The sequence below is a fragment of the Sus scrofa genome, chromosome 8, assembly GCF_054392235.1.
Source record: "Sus scrofa isolate SSC_HxYL_T2T_F1_AM1 chromosome 8, Sscrofa_HxYL_maternal_Yorkshire_Landrace_v2.0, whole genome shotgun sequence".
Taxonomy (NCBI): domain Eukaryota; kingdom Metazoa; phylum Chordata; class Mammalia; order Artiodactyla; family Suidae; genus Sus; species Sus scrofa.
In genome coordinates, this window is record NC_139390.1 from 56,800,001 (window position 1) to 56,812,499 (window position 12,499).

Consider the following 12,499-nt stretch of genomic DNA (forward strand, 5'->3'; position numbering starts at 1 on the left):
TCCCGGCCGACTCGGGCCCGGGTCCGAGGGCCCGCGGGGTCGACCAGCTGTCCCGGCCGTCTCGGGCCCGGGTCCGAGGGCCCGCGGGGTCGACCAGCTGTCCCGGCCGTCTCGGGCCCGGGTCCGAGGGCCCGCGGGGTCGACCAGCTGTCCCGGCCGACTCGGGCCCGGGTCCGAGGGCCCGCGGGGTCGACCAGCTGTCCCGGCCGACTCGGGCCCGGGTCCGAGGGCCCGCGGGGTCGACCAGCTGTCCCGGCCGACTCGGGCCCGGGTCCGAGGGCCCGCGGGGTCGACCAGCTGTCCCGGCCGACTCGGGCCCGGGTCCGAGGGCCCGCGGGGTCGACCAGCTCTCCCGGCCGACTCGGGCCCGGGTGCGTGTGGCCCTCGATGGGATCCCTGGGGTTGTCTTGATGCCGGGGCCGCCCGTCCGTCTCTGCCAACTCACTCGCTGGGGTCGTGTCTGCACCGCGTTGACTGCCTCTCTCCGGGGCCTGAGTCTCCCGGACAGGGTGTGTCGTTTTGTGTTCGATGTTTTCTGAGCTTCCCCTCTGGCCTAGTGATTTCTTTCTTCTCTATTGAAATCAAACACTTGGGTGCATAGCATTTTATTTGGCCCGCGCCGCCCCGCCGCCCTTGCCGTGACAACGTTGCTGTCCCTGTATTAGGACGGTGAGGAGGTTCTTGTTGGTCTTCGGATGGCCGCACCCACGGTCTATGGAGCTTCCCAGGCTAGGGGTCGAACTGGAGTTACGGCTGCTGGCCTACGCCCGAGCCGCAGCCGTGCCAGATCTGAGCCTCGTCTCAACCCCCTGCGTGAGGCGAAGGATGGAGCCCGCAACCTCATGGTTCCTGGTCAGATTCGTTTCCTCTGTGCCACGAGGGAAAGTCCTGAATCAACGATGTACGGATTTAGGACGCTATGGAGGGATGCATTGGCCGGCCCCAGGTCATATGGGGTTCCGGAGCCAGGGATCCGATCCAAGTCCCAGCTGTGGCAACGTGATTACTTGAAAGAGGACCCTTTAAAGCCGGGGTGGGGGTGGCGATGACACTGCATGCCATGGAGGTGCTCACCTGTCCTTTTTGTGGACACCTTTTCCGCGGTGGTGACAATGGATGCCCTGGCTGCCGTTCGGAAATGAAAGGTGAAGGCCAAGGTCCACGGTCCGTGGTCGGCGTGGTTCGTCTTCAAGGCCACGGATGAAGAAATGGGCTCCAGGAGGAAAGAGTCCAGGCCTTATGCCTGCCCTGCCTGGAGAATCCATGTCGCCACACAGCGATCCATCCCGATGCGTTCGTTGGTCCTGCGACGCCCCCTGCCGTAGGCTGCTTTTTATAGTCTCCGAAAAGGTCCGCCAGATGGCTCCCGGGGTGGGCCTGGGACGACCAAGTTCGGGGCCGGAAGAGGCCACTTCCAAGTGGGGGAGGAGTTACAAGTGGGCGGCAGACCTGAAGATAACCTGGAGGGGAGGAAAAAGGAGGGGAACCGTGACCGAGCGAGCCGGAGGGGAGGGGAGGGGAGGGACGATGGGATGGCACCATCGGGAGTCCTGCTCAAAGAATTGGAGCCTCCTTGAGACATGCGACCACATCCATCATTCCAGAGGGAATGGAAGCATCTTCCCCATGGTTGTACAATGATACATGTCCTTCAGAGTCCCTGAGAAAAAAAGGAATACAAGGCAAGATTTTGTCCGTGGAGGGAAGGGGGGGGGGGGGGGAGAACAGAGGCTCCAGACTTTGGATCTCTTGGCACAGGGGCCTCCTGCGCCGTATGGAAAGGACTGTTCCTAGGGTGCTCTCAGAATGGGATTTCTGGGTCCCACGAACCTTGTGTGTTGGACAAAGAGGCAGAAAGAGGGGTTCCCGGCTGGAAAGCCCAAACCACAGCTCTTCAGATGGGTAGGGAAGGGCAGACAGACTTCCGGCCCCAAGCAGTGATCTGGACCTCCAGAGGCCTTAGGACGACTTCACTGAGAACACGCAGAATCCGACCCAGCCACAGCGTCCTCTATACCTAGCTCTGTTTCACTTTCTCTGTCTCTCTCCCCTCCTCCTCTTTCTCCCTCTGATTCTGCCTCTCACTGTCTGCCTATCCTCCGTCCCTCCCTGTCTGTCTCTGTCTCTCTCCCTCACAAGCACACCACCGCGGGTCCCCCCCCTCCCCCCCCTTCTTTCTCCCCCCCCCCCCCCCCCCCCCGGCATATGCTATTATCCTTTTCCTTAAGACTGTGATTTACATGCCATGGAGTCTCCCTTCCCCAGGGAAACCTACAGTGCCTTTGTCCTTAAAAGAGGCAGGGGATGGTGGGGCTGAGGGCAGACATTATTTGAACAGGTGTGAGGACATACATAGGTCTACTGCCTCGGACTGAGGCCATTCTGAAGCTTTTCGGGGGCGTGGGAGATCACACTGTTCCCGGTGCGTGCGTGTGTGTGTGTGTGTGTGTGTGCGCGCGCGCGTGCAGGTGTGTGGGGAGGGAACCCGAATGGGGCACCCCCAGACCGACCGCTTCGGCTTTGGCGCTGGCATGTGGAGGATCTGGAATCCAGGGCCCTCTGGAAAGGACGGATGTGAGACGGACACCCTCTTCTTCCCGTCTTGAAAGCAGGAGAAAAACCTTCCTCTAGAAGCCCAAGTTCAAAGCCAGCTGTTTCAAGGAACGTCTGCCTCTGGCAAGGGGGAGGGGGAGGGCGAGGGCGAGGGGGCGGCCTGGAGGCAGCCTGGAGCACCCACGGCATGCATTCAGAAACCTCGTGCATCTCTCTTCCGGTGCTATCTTTGGGGGGACGTGGTACTCTTGGGCAAGTCCTCCGAACGATAGTGGAAACAAACATCTGTCTTCTCTCCCACACCTGGTGAATGCAGACAGACACACTGGAAGAGCACCCACCCTCCCTTTTCCCCCAAAGGACTCTTGTCACTGTACAGACGGGGGGGGGGGGGGGTGGCCCACGGGGGTGTCACACGCAGTCTTGGTGGCTCGTCTATGTTTCCAATCCGCCCAGGCAGTGCAGGCGGCCACCACTGCTGCTGCCACCTCTCACCGATCGTTCATCCTGTCCGTCAGTGCTATGACAGCACTAAGCTCTTCAGGGAGAAAATGCTCCCTGCCTTTCCTCTCGGAGGGCACACTGAGGGCACCCACTCCCATTAACAAAGTTTATTCACCTTGACAGGAAGAAAAGAGCTTGGGGTTTTTCACACCGCTGCAGATGACACTTTCCTACCGACTCTGGAATTCTCTTGCTCATTCTCCGGTGGGCCCGCCCCCCCATTTCAGGAGAGGGTGTTTGGTTCTGGGTTGGGGTGCGTGTGTGCGCGCGCGTGTGTGTGTGTGTGCGTGTGGGTGTGTCTGTGTCTTGCTTTTTCATTTTATTGGAATACAGTTGACTGACAAAGTTGTATGAACTTACAGGGTTGTTTCTGGGTGTTCGTCATGGCAGTGAAAGGAAACACCAGGATTTCCCTAGAAAGCCATCCCGTTCACCTGATCGGTGGCATGGAGGACATTCACATCCTCCTTGAGTTTCGCATTTGAAAGTGAGGGGCGGGTGCGTGCAGCAGGTCCCCCACCCCCACCCCACCCCGCGCCCCGAACGTGCCTCCCGCAGTGGCACTAGGAGTGTGTGCAATGAAAGGGACAGGACACCAGACACCAGAGGACCATTCTGACCCTCCTTTCCTTCTCTCTTCAGAAAGCAGGAAATAAATCTCTTGGGTGAAAGAAAAGTGTGCTCCCTGCCACGAAATTTGGGGGGGGGGGGTGTCGGGTTGGCGATAAGGACTTCACTGCTCCCATGGCTCCTGCAATGTTCACGAATCCTCCAAATCCTCAAGGCAAGATGGTTCACAACCAATACATGAGCGAGCTGTCAGAGACACCAGGGACTGAAACACTCCGTATTAGGGAGGGGTCCTCACTCACTTTCATGCAAAGGCAGCCACAACAGCAGCCTTTTCAAAGATGGCTGCAGGCAAGGGGGTGGGGGAGATGATGGAGAAAGTGGTGGTGGCGGCGGCGGCGGCGGCGGCGGCGGCGTGGCAGACTTGGATCACGTCCATTATGTTCATTCAACAAACAGTCGGGGCGATGGGAGAATGGCCGCTTGGTGGTCTGGGTTTCTCCAGGCTCCCTGGCCCACTCCCTGCCCCACACCCCCAACCCCCCACACCCCCTTGGACATGGGCAGGAAGGTTTCTAGAGAAGGCAGTGCCTGACCTGCTGGCTCTGTCACCCTGGGGGGAGAACATTTCGGAGAGTCGCCAGAGGCTTCAGACTTCCTACCCCTCTCCCTCCCCCACTCTGAACCCTGGTAACTAGACTTCATTCAACCGACACTTAGGATGGGTCATCCAACTGTTCTCTCATGAAGGAAGGAAGGAAGGAAGGAAGGAAAGAAGGAAGGAAGGTCGGTCGGTGGGTAGGTGGGTGTGTTTTCTGCGTGGGGTGAAGCCTTCCCTCCCTCGATGCAAGCCTGATATCCTCACCTGTCACAGAGACTGGACCCCTAAAAAACTACTGTGTCCGGTTTTCTCCCATTTAGGGGGTTCCAGAGTGTGTGTGTGTGTGCGTGTGCGTGTGCGTGTGCGTGTGTGCGTGCGTGCGTGCGTGCGTGTGTGTGTGTGTGTGTGTGTGTGTTGAGGGCCACACCCACGGCATATGGAGGTTCCCAGATGACGGATCGAATCGGAGGCTTTAGCTGCTGACCTCCTACACCACAGAAACAGGAATGCCAGGTCCGAGCCGCGTCTGGGACCAACACCACAGCTCACGGCAACACCGGATCCTTTACCCACTGAGCGAGGTGGACAGGCATCGAACCTGCAACCTCATGGTTCCTGGTCGGACTCATTTCCACTGCGCCATGGCGGGAACTCTGCTTTGTGGTTTTGGCGTTTGGATTCCAGAAGGTGGCGTAGGGGTCCCTGTTCGTCGTCTATTGGATAGAGACTCTTTTGTGTGTGTATATGTTCATCCCATCCTCCTCATGGATCCCTCTCCCCCGCCCTCATGATTTCTTTTCCCCCCTCTGCTTTTTAGGGCTGCCCTCGTGGCATATGGAAGTTCCCAAGCGAGGGGTTGAATCGGAGCTACGGCTGCTGGCCTACGCCACAGGCACAGCCATGTGGGATCCGAGCCGCGTCTGCGACCGACACCACAGCTCACGGCACTGCCTGCCGGATCCTTACCGCCCCCCTGAGCGAGGCCAGGGATCGAACCCACACCCTTCCCTGCAAAGGTTCCTCGTCGGATGCGCTTCCATGGTGCCACGACAGGAACTCCCCCGTGATGGTTTTTTTTCACGCTGGTGTTCCCACCCACAAGGAAGGAATGGCCCAATATTCTGGAATCACCTAGAGGGGAAAAGACGCTGAAAAAGAACGGAGGGATAGATGGATGTAGATGGATCACTGAATCCCCTTGACTGTACACCTGAAACGAACACAACATTGTAAGCAAGCCCACTGTATGCCGAGCTAAAGCAACAACAACAACCAACAACCACAACAACCACAACAAACTTACATCTTAAAAAAAAAAAAAAAAAAAAAAAAAAAGATGTCCCCTGCAGTTCCCATCAGGGCTCAGCGGTAATGAACCCGACTAGGATCCGTGAGGATGTGGGTTCGATCCCTCCCCTGGCCTCGCTTGGTGGGTTAAGGATCCCGCGTTGCTGTGGCTGTGGGGTAGGCCCGCAGCTACAGCTCTGATTCGACCGTGAGTCTGGGAACTTCCATAGGGCTGGGGCGTGGGCATTAAAAAAAGATATACTATATGCATACTATATACATATGTAGGAGTTCCCGTCATGGCTGGACGAATCCGACTAGGAGGCCTGAGGGTGCGGGTTCGATCCCTGGCCTCGCTCGTTGGGTTCAGGATCGGGTGTTGCCGTGAGCTCTGGTGTAGGTCGCAGACAGGGCTCGGATCCCGCGTTGTGCTGGCTCTGGTGTAGGCCGGTGGCTACGGCTCCGATTGGACCCCTAGCCTGGGAACCTCCATGTGCCATGGGTGCAGCCCTAGAAACAGAAAATAACTACGTGTGTGTGTGTGTGTGTGTGTGTGTGTGTGTGTGTGTGTGTGTATACAGATAGATATAGATATATAGATATAGATATATCACCTAAAGGCCCAGGACTAGAGAAAGCATTGGGTCATTAGGATCTAAGAATCTTCTCCCCGCCCCCCAAATCCATCCATCCATCCATCCATCCAACCCACCCTCCCTCCCTCCCTCCCTCCCTCCCTCTCTCCATCTTTCACTTTTCCTGATAAAGACAAAGGGACAAAAATTGTTTGTTTGGTTGTTTCTTTGTTTGTTCGTTTTTTTCTCAAAAGTTGTACATCTACTTTGTAACTTATACCTCTGTCAGAGGGATGGAGAATCCTTGACCTTTTCCTCCCTACCCAAATCCTTCCAGAAATCAGAAACTCAGTGGCTGGAAAACTGGACTGGATCCTGAAGTTTTTCCAGTTGCCTTCCATCTCTGGCTACAACTCTCTTCATCAGCGTTTCCCATTTTCTCCCACCCTTTGGACCTGGCATCCTTGCGGATGAGAACACGTATCGCTTGTCCCGAGGCCCTGAAAACGGAAGCCCGTGGAGTCCCTCGATGAACACATCAGAGAAATGGTCTCTGAGAGTGAAACCATCACCCTGTGTTCATTTCTCTAAGAGCCCCTCGGAAAGTTGGCCCCAACACCTGACGGCATTCTCAGAGGGGCCTTTCAAAAGACTGAAGGGGCGTTCCCGTCATGGCTCCGTGGTGAGCGAATCCGACTAGGAACCGTGAGGTTGTGGGTTCGATCCCTGCCCTCACTCAGTGGGTTAAGGATCCAGCGTTGCCGTGAGCTGTGGTGTCGGTCGCAGACACGGCTCAGATCCCACGTTGCTGTGGCTCTGGCGTAGGCTGGCAGCTATGGCTCCGATTCGACCCCTAGCCTGGGAACCTCCATATGCCATGGGAGCGGCCCAAGAAATGGCAAAAAGACAAAACAAACAAACAAACAAACAAACCGAGAAAACAAAAGACTGAAGGGACTTTCCCCTCTCCCTCTCTCTTCCCTCTGTCTCTCTCTGTCTCACTCACTGTCTCTGTCTGTCTCTCTGTGTCTCTCTCACACGTACACGCACACACACACAGAGTCACCGGCTCCGTTCTTCATATGTAACAGTTTGAAAGTTCCAGGAAAGTTTGGCAGCCCAAACCGGCCTTGGTACTCCAGCTCCAATTAAGTCTCAGAGACAGAGTTTTGGGTGAAGCATAAAGAACAGCTTTATTGCTTTGCCAGGCTAAGGAGGCCACAGCAGGCTAAGGACCTCAAAACTGTGTCCTCCCTTGAGAGGGGATAGCAAGGGGTTCTATAGGTTTAGCTTAATGGTGGGCATGGGGGTGGCGGAGCTGTCTAGAAGCATCAGGGTGCTTGCATTCTCCCTGGATAGGAGATTAGGATAGACCATTTCAAAGTCATCAAGGCTGGAGTCAGGTGGTCCATGGAATGTTTCTAGTGTCTTTGGGGTTATGGCATTTTGACCTTCTCTCCGGAGTGAAGATTGCTCATCCACGGGGTGGGGGGGGGGGCGCAATCCTTAGGGAGTGTTTCAAGGGTAGAGAAAACACCAGGTTCACTACAACTCTGACTCGACAGTAGTCATTAGTCATAAGTTCGTGGGCCAAGGCAAGCCATAACCTAATGGAGACTATTTCAAAGTAGCTTTTAGCTGTAACAATGTCTCTGGCTCCAACACACCAGCACTCCCGGGCTTGAGCTTGGTTTCAGTTTCAGAGGAGGGAACTCTGGCTCCAAGGATTAACCCCTTCGTTCCTTTGGTTTCTGTGGGCCTGGTTCGGGGAGCCCATCCACATCACCGCCTTTTGAGAGGCCATCTGACAACTGTTTCACCAAAGCGACGTCATCTCAAAACAAGGAAACCAGTTCCATAAATGGAGGATCTCTCCCTTCCCCCTCCCTCCCTCTCCTTCTCACTCTCCTCTACCCACAGCTCATGGCAACGTGGGATTCGTAACCCAGTGAGCGAGGCTGAGCATGGAACCTGCCACCTCATGGTTCCTAGTTGCATTTATTTCCACTTCTGCACCACGATGGGACCTCCCCAGCTCAGTTTTTCACACGTGAGGTTTCCCGGGACGTTTCGGAGGAGGCGGACCCCAAACGTGTCTCCATGCCCTGTGTGGGTGATTCCTGTGAGGTAAAATGACTTAAGGACCGGCCCACACCAAAGGGACACTCTGGCCCTCCTTTCTGGCCCCCAGACAGCAGGAGATGAAAATCTCCTCCTCGTGCAAAGGAAGATGGCAAGTGAAGATGTCCATTCCCACACCAAGGCCAACATGCTCCAGAAGTTTTGCGGGGTTTCCCGGGTTGGGAAATGGCGGGGGCTCCTTTGGCCTGACACGAGGCGAGTTTCGTGCACACATCCTCCCCCACCCCCCTCCATGCAGTCTGCGAGGGGCAGCCTGAGGGTAGGGAAATTGGGGAAAGAGGGGAAAAAAAACACTTTCCCTAAAGAGAAGCTCCAGGAAAAGTCACCACCTCTGACTTGACTGGAGAGTTTCTGCATTTGAATGAAGTGATTGAACCCAGGCCCTGAGGCCTGGATCTTCCTGATCTCCCCTCCCCCCCTTCCCGGGCGTGAGTCCAGGCGATTTGGGAAGCGAGAGGCGGCGCAGCAGGGATGGCGGCCGGGGGTGGGGGGTGGGGCGGGCAGCTGGGGCCGGGAGTGGGGGGGTGCGGGACTAATGAACCAGCGCCTGCCTGCCTGCCTGCCTGCCTGCCTGCCTGCCTGCCTGAACGAGCCCCTCCCCTCCCCCCCCACCCCCTCCCCACGCCCACCCGCCTGAGGGCGGGGATGGGGCCTGAGAGCTACGGGAAACTTCTTTGCTAGCTACTTGTCAGGGAGTGATCCCAGCTCAAAGTCCCTTTGCTTATTTCGGAACAAGGTCTGAGTCTCAGCTAGTACAGAGTTTCTGAATGTCTCGGCACATGGACTGGCCTGCACCAAACAAGCAGACAGGAAGAAAAATGAACACACAGAAACCCAGCTGGTCTCCTTCTCCCAGAGTCTCTCTTGGAGAAATTACCTTAAGCTCAGTGACTTTGCCCCGTCTCCCTCTGGTGCAAAGCCATCCCTGGAGGAGCCAGGTCTTACATGAGCAGGGCAGGGCAGGGCAGCACCACCCAGGTGAGCTGGAGAGTGGAGAGTCAAGTTGATAGATACCCCAAATGTGGCTGGCCAGGGGTCTGGGTTAGCATTCCGTGTGAACTCACACACCCAGGCACCTAGCACCGATTTCCCCATGTTCTTCCGACCGTGATTCTCACTCTTCTTCTGTCCCCCCCCCCCCCCCACCTTCGGCTTTTTGCCTTTTCTAGGGCCGCTCCTGCGGCATATGGAAGTTCCCCTGCCAGGGGTCCAATCGGAGCTGTAGCCGCTGGCCTACACCAGAGCCACAGCAACGCGGGATCTGAGCCACATCTGCAACCTGCACCACAGCTCACGGCAATGCTGGATCCTTAACCCACTGAGCAAGGCCAGGGATGGAACCTGCAACCTCATGGTTCCTAGTCAGATTCATTAACCACTGAGCCACAATGGGAACTCTGACTCTCCCTCTTCCCTGCCTGATACCTTAAGAGCCTGATCGTTTGTGGGGAAATGAAATCCCAGCTGGCAAGAGCCACCTTATCTTCCCAGCACACGAGAAAAGAATAGGCGCAGGCTCACATCCATCTTATGTTTCTATGCCTTGCCCTGGCCCCACCGTTTCAGAAAGCTGTGTCCCTCCACCTGTCAAAAGCCAAAGCCCAGGAGTTCCCGTCGTGGAATAGTGGAAAGGAATCCAACCAGGAACCATGAGGTTGCAGGTTCGATCCCAGGCCTTCCACAGTGGGTTTAGGATCTGGTGGCATCACCTTGCGCTGCGGTGTAGGTTGCAGACGCAGCTTGGATATGATGGTGCTTGTGACTGTGGCATACGCCCCAGCAGTTGTAGGTCTGATTCGGCCCCTAGCCCGGGAACCTCCATATGATGCGGGGGGGGGGGGGGGGTAGGGGGTAGGGGGAGGCTGCAGCCAAAGCCCAAGGAAGAAAGACAATCAGAATGTTGCGTGGAACTCCTGGAGACTTAACAGCCACCACCAGTCATGACCATGGCTGTCAACCGACACCAGAGCCAAAGAAATGTCGGATCAAATAGGAACCTGCCACTTACACCAGTACTCACCACAATGCAGGACCACAAAAACAAAGGAACAAGAAACCAAAACTAAATAATTGCCCAGGAGCAGCAGGTGCAGGAAAACCATGCTGACTCTCACCCCCCAGAAGCCAGAGGTAACCTATTTATCACCCCACACGCACACACCTCAGCACCACCAGCACCAGCACCCCACCCCCCCACCCCAGGATCGAATCTGCATCCTCGTGGGTGCTCCTCAGCTTTGTTACCAATGAGCCACAATGGGATCTCCCCAATCCAGGTTTTTATGTTTCTTTTTTTTTTTTTTTTTTTACCCTTGCTTTCTTCGGGTGGCACTCACGGCACACGGAGGTTCCCAGGCTAGGGAATCAGAGCTTGAGCCACTGGCCTACACCACAGACACAGCAACACCAGGTCCGATCTGTGTCTGCAACCTACACCACAGTTCAGGGCAATGCCAGATCTTTCACCCACTGAGCGAGGCCAGGGATCAAACCAGCACTCTCATGGATGCTAGTCAGATTCCTACCTGCTGAGTCACAATGGGAACTCCACTAAATACATAAATTTTTTCAAAGAGAGAGAGAGAGGGAGGGAGAGTGTGTGTGTGTGTGTGTGTGTGAGAGAGAGAGAGAGAGAGAGAGAGAGAGAGAGAGAGAAGGTCTGGTATCACTTGGGGAAAAATAAAATTATGCTTGGAGAAAAATATCTGTCCCTAGAGATCATTCACAATGGCTTGCTCTGCCTGTTCATTTCTCTCTTTCTTCCCTTTTCTTTTTTCCTTCCTTTTCTTTTCCTTTCGCATCTGTCTGTGCCGTGTGTGTGTGTGTGTGTGTGTGTGTGTGTGTGTGTGTAGTCTTCTTTTAGGGCTTCACATGTGCCATTTTGTAGGTTCCCAGGTTAGGGGTCAATGCTAGTCGGGTTCGTTTCCACCGAGCCACAACGGGAATTCCTGCCTTGTGTTTCTTTATCTTTGTTCTGTTACTAGGTGCTAGGGATTCCTTTTTGTTAAGTCCAGTCACTTAAATAAGGGTGTTTGCAGGGTTGCCTAAAGCATCAAAAATGTATTTTCTCATTAAATATTGGAATGTGGGGAGTTCCTGTTGTGGCTCAGTGGTAACAAACCCGACTAGTATCCATGTATGCCGGTTCGAACCCTGGTTTGGGAACTTCCGTATGCCACAGTTATGGCTCTAAAAAATCCTCTCTCTCTCTCTCTCTCTCTCTCTCTCTCTCTCTCTCTCTCTCGATAATATACACATACACACACACATCCATACGTACATACCTATGTACACGTATACATATACATTGGAATTTGGTCTGCCATCGATGAGATGCTCCCTCTTTGTGTGTTGTTCATTTTGTTTTTTGTTTTTTAGGAGTGCACCCTTGGGATATGGAAGTTCCCTGGGCTAGGGGTCGAAGAATCGGAGCTGTAGCTGCTGGCCTGCACCTCAGCCAGAGCTATGCCCTGCCAGATCACCCGATCTGAGCTGAGCGGCCACGTCTGTCACCTACACCTACCTCCCCCTGAATGAAGACGTATTTTCAATACATCTCAAGTGGAGAAAAACTTGCTAAAAATCACTTTATTTGTCATGGAAACCATATCTTCTAGCAGACATGGCACAAAAGCCAGTGTTTATGGTCATCACACCACAGACATCAGAATTCCAAGCTTCTAGGGGTTTCTGGGGGCGGGGGGTGTGTCCCCAGGGCCTGTGGAAGTTCCATGCCCGCCGCCACTGCCACTGACTGCTGCCGCCCCTCTGCCACCACCCAGGGATCCTTCGCCCTGGGTGGGTGGGGGGAGGGAGAGGGTATCTCAGCAGAAACGATCTTATCTTACGGGGTTTATGGGTGGCTAGAAGCATGTGGTTCTGTTCATGTCATGCTCGAGGTTTCGGTTTTTGCCCTCCTACCTACCCAATGGTCGGCAGATGGAATTCTTCTGGTTTTCTCTGGCCATCCCTCTCCTCGAACTCACGGGTCCAGTTTTTCTCCCACATTTGACTTTTCCGGGAGATCCACAAAAGGAAGCGCCAACCCTTGACATCCACCGACAAGAGATCACCACCCTCTGCCCCTCTTTAGCCCCTTCTCATCCTCATGCCTGCCTGCACACATCGGAGACATTTCCAAGTGCCCAGGAGGATCCTTGGACCCTGACACCTCGAAATCTTCCCTGAGCAGCAGTGCTCGGGACTCAGACCTGGGGTTTATCACGGGCTCCAACCACGACCTTTGGTTTTCCTGGGCTGGGAGATC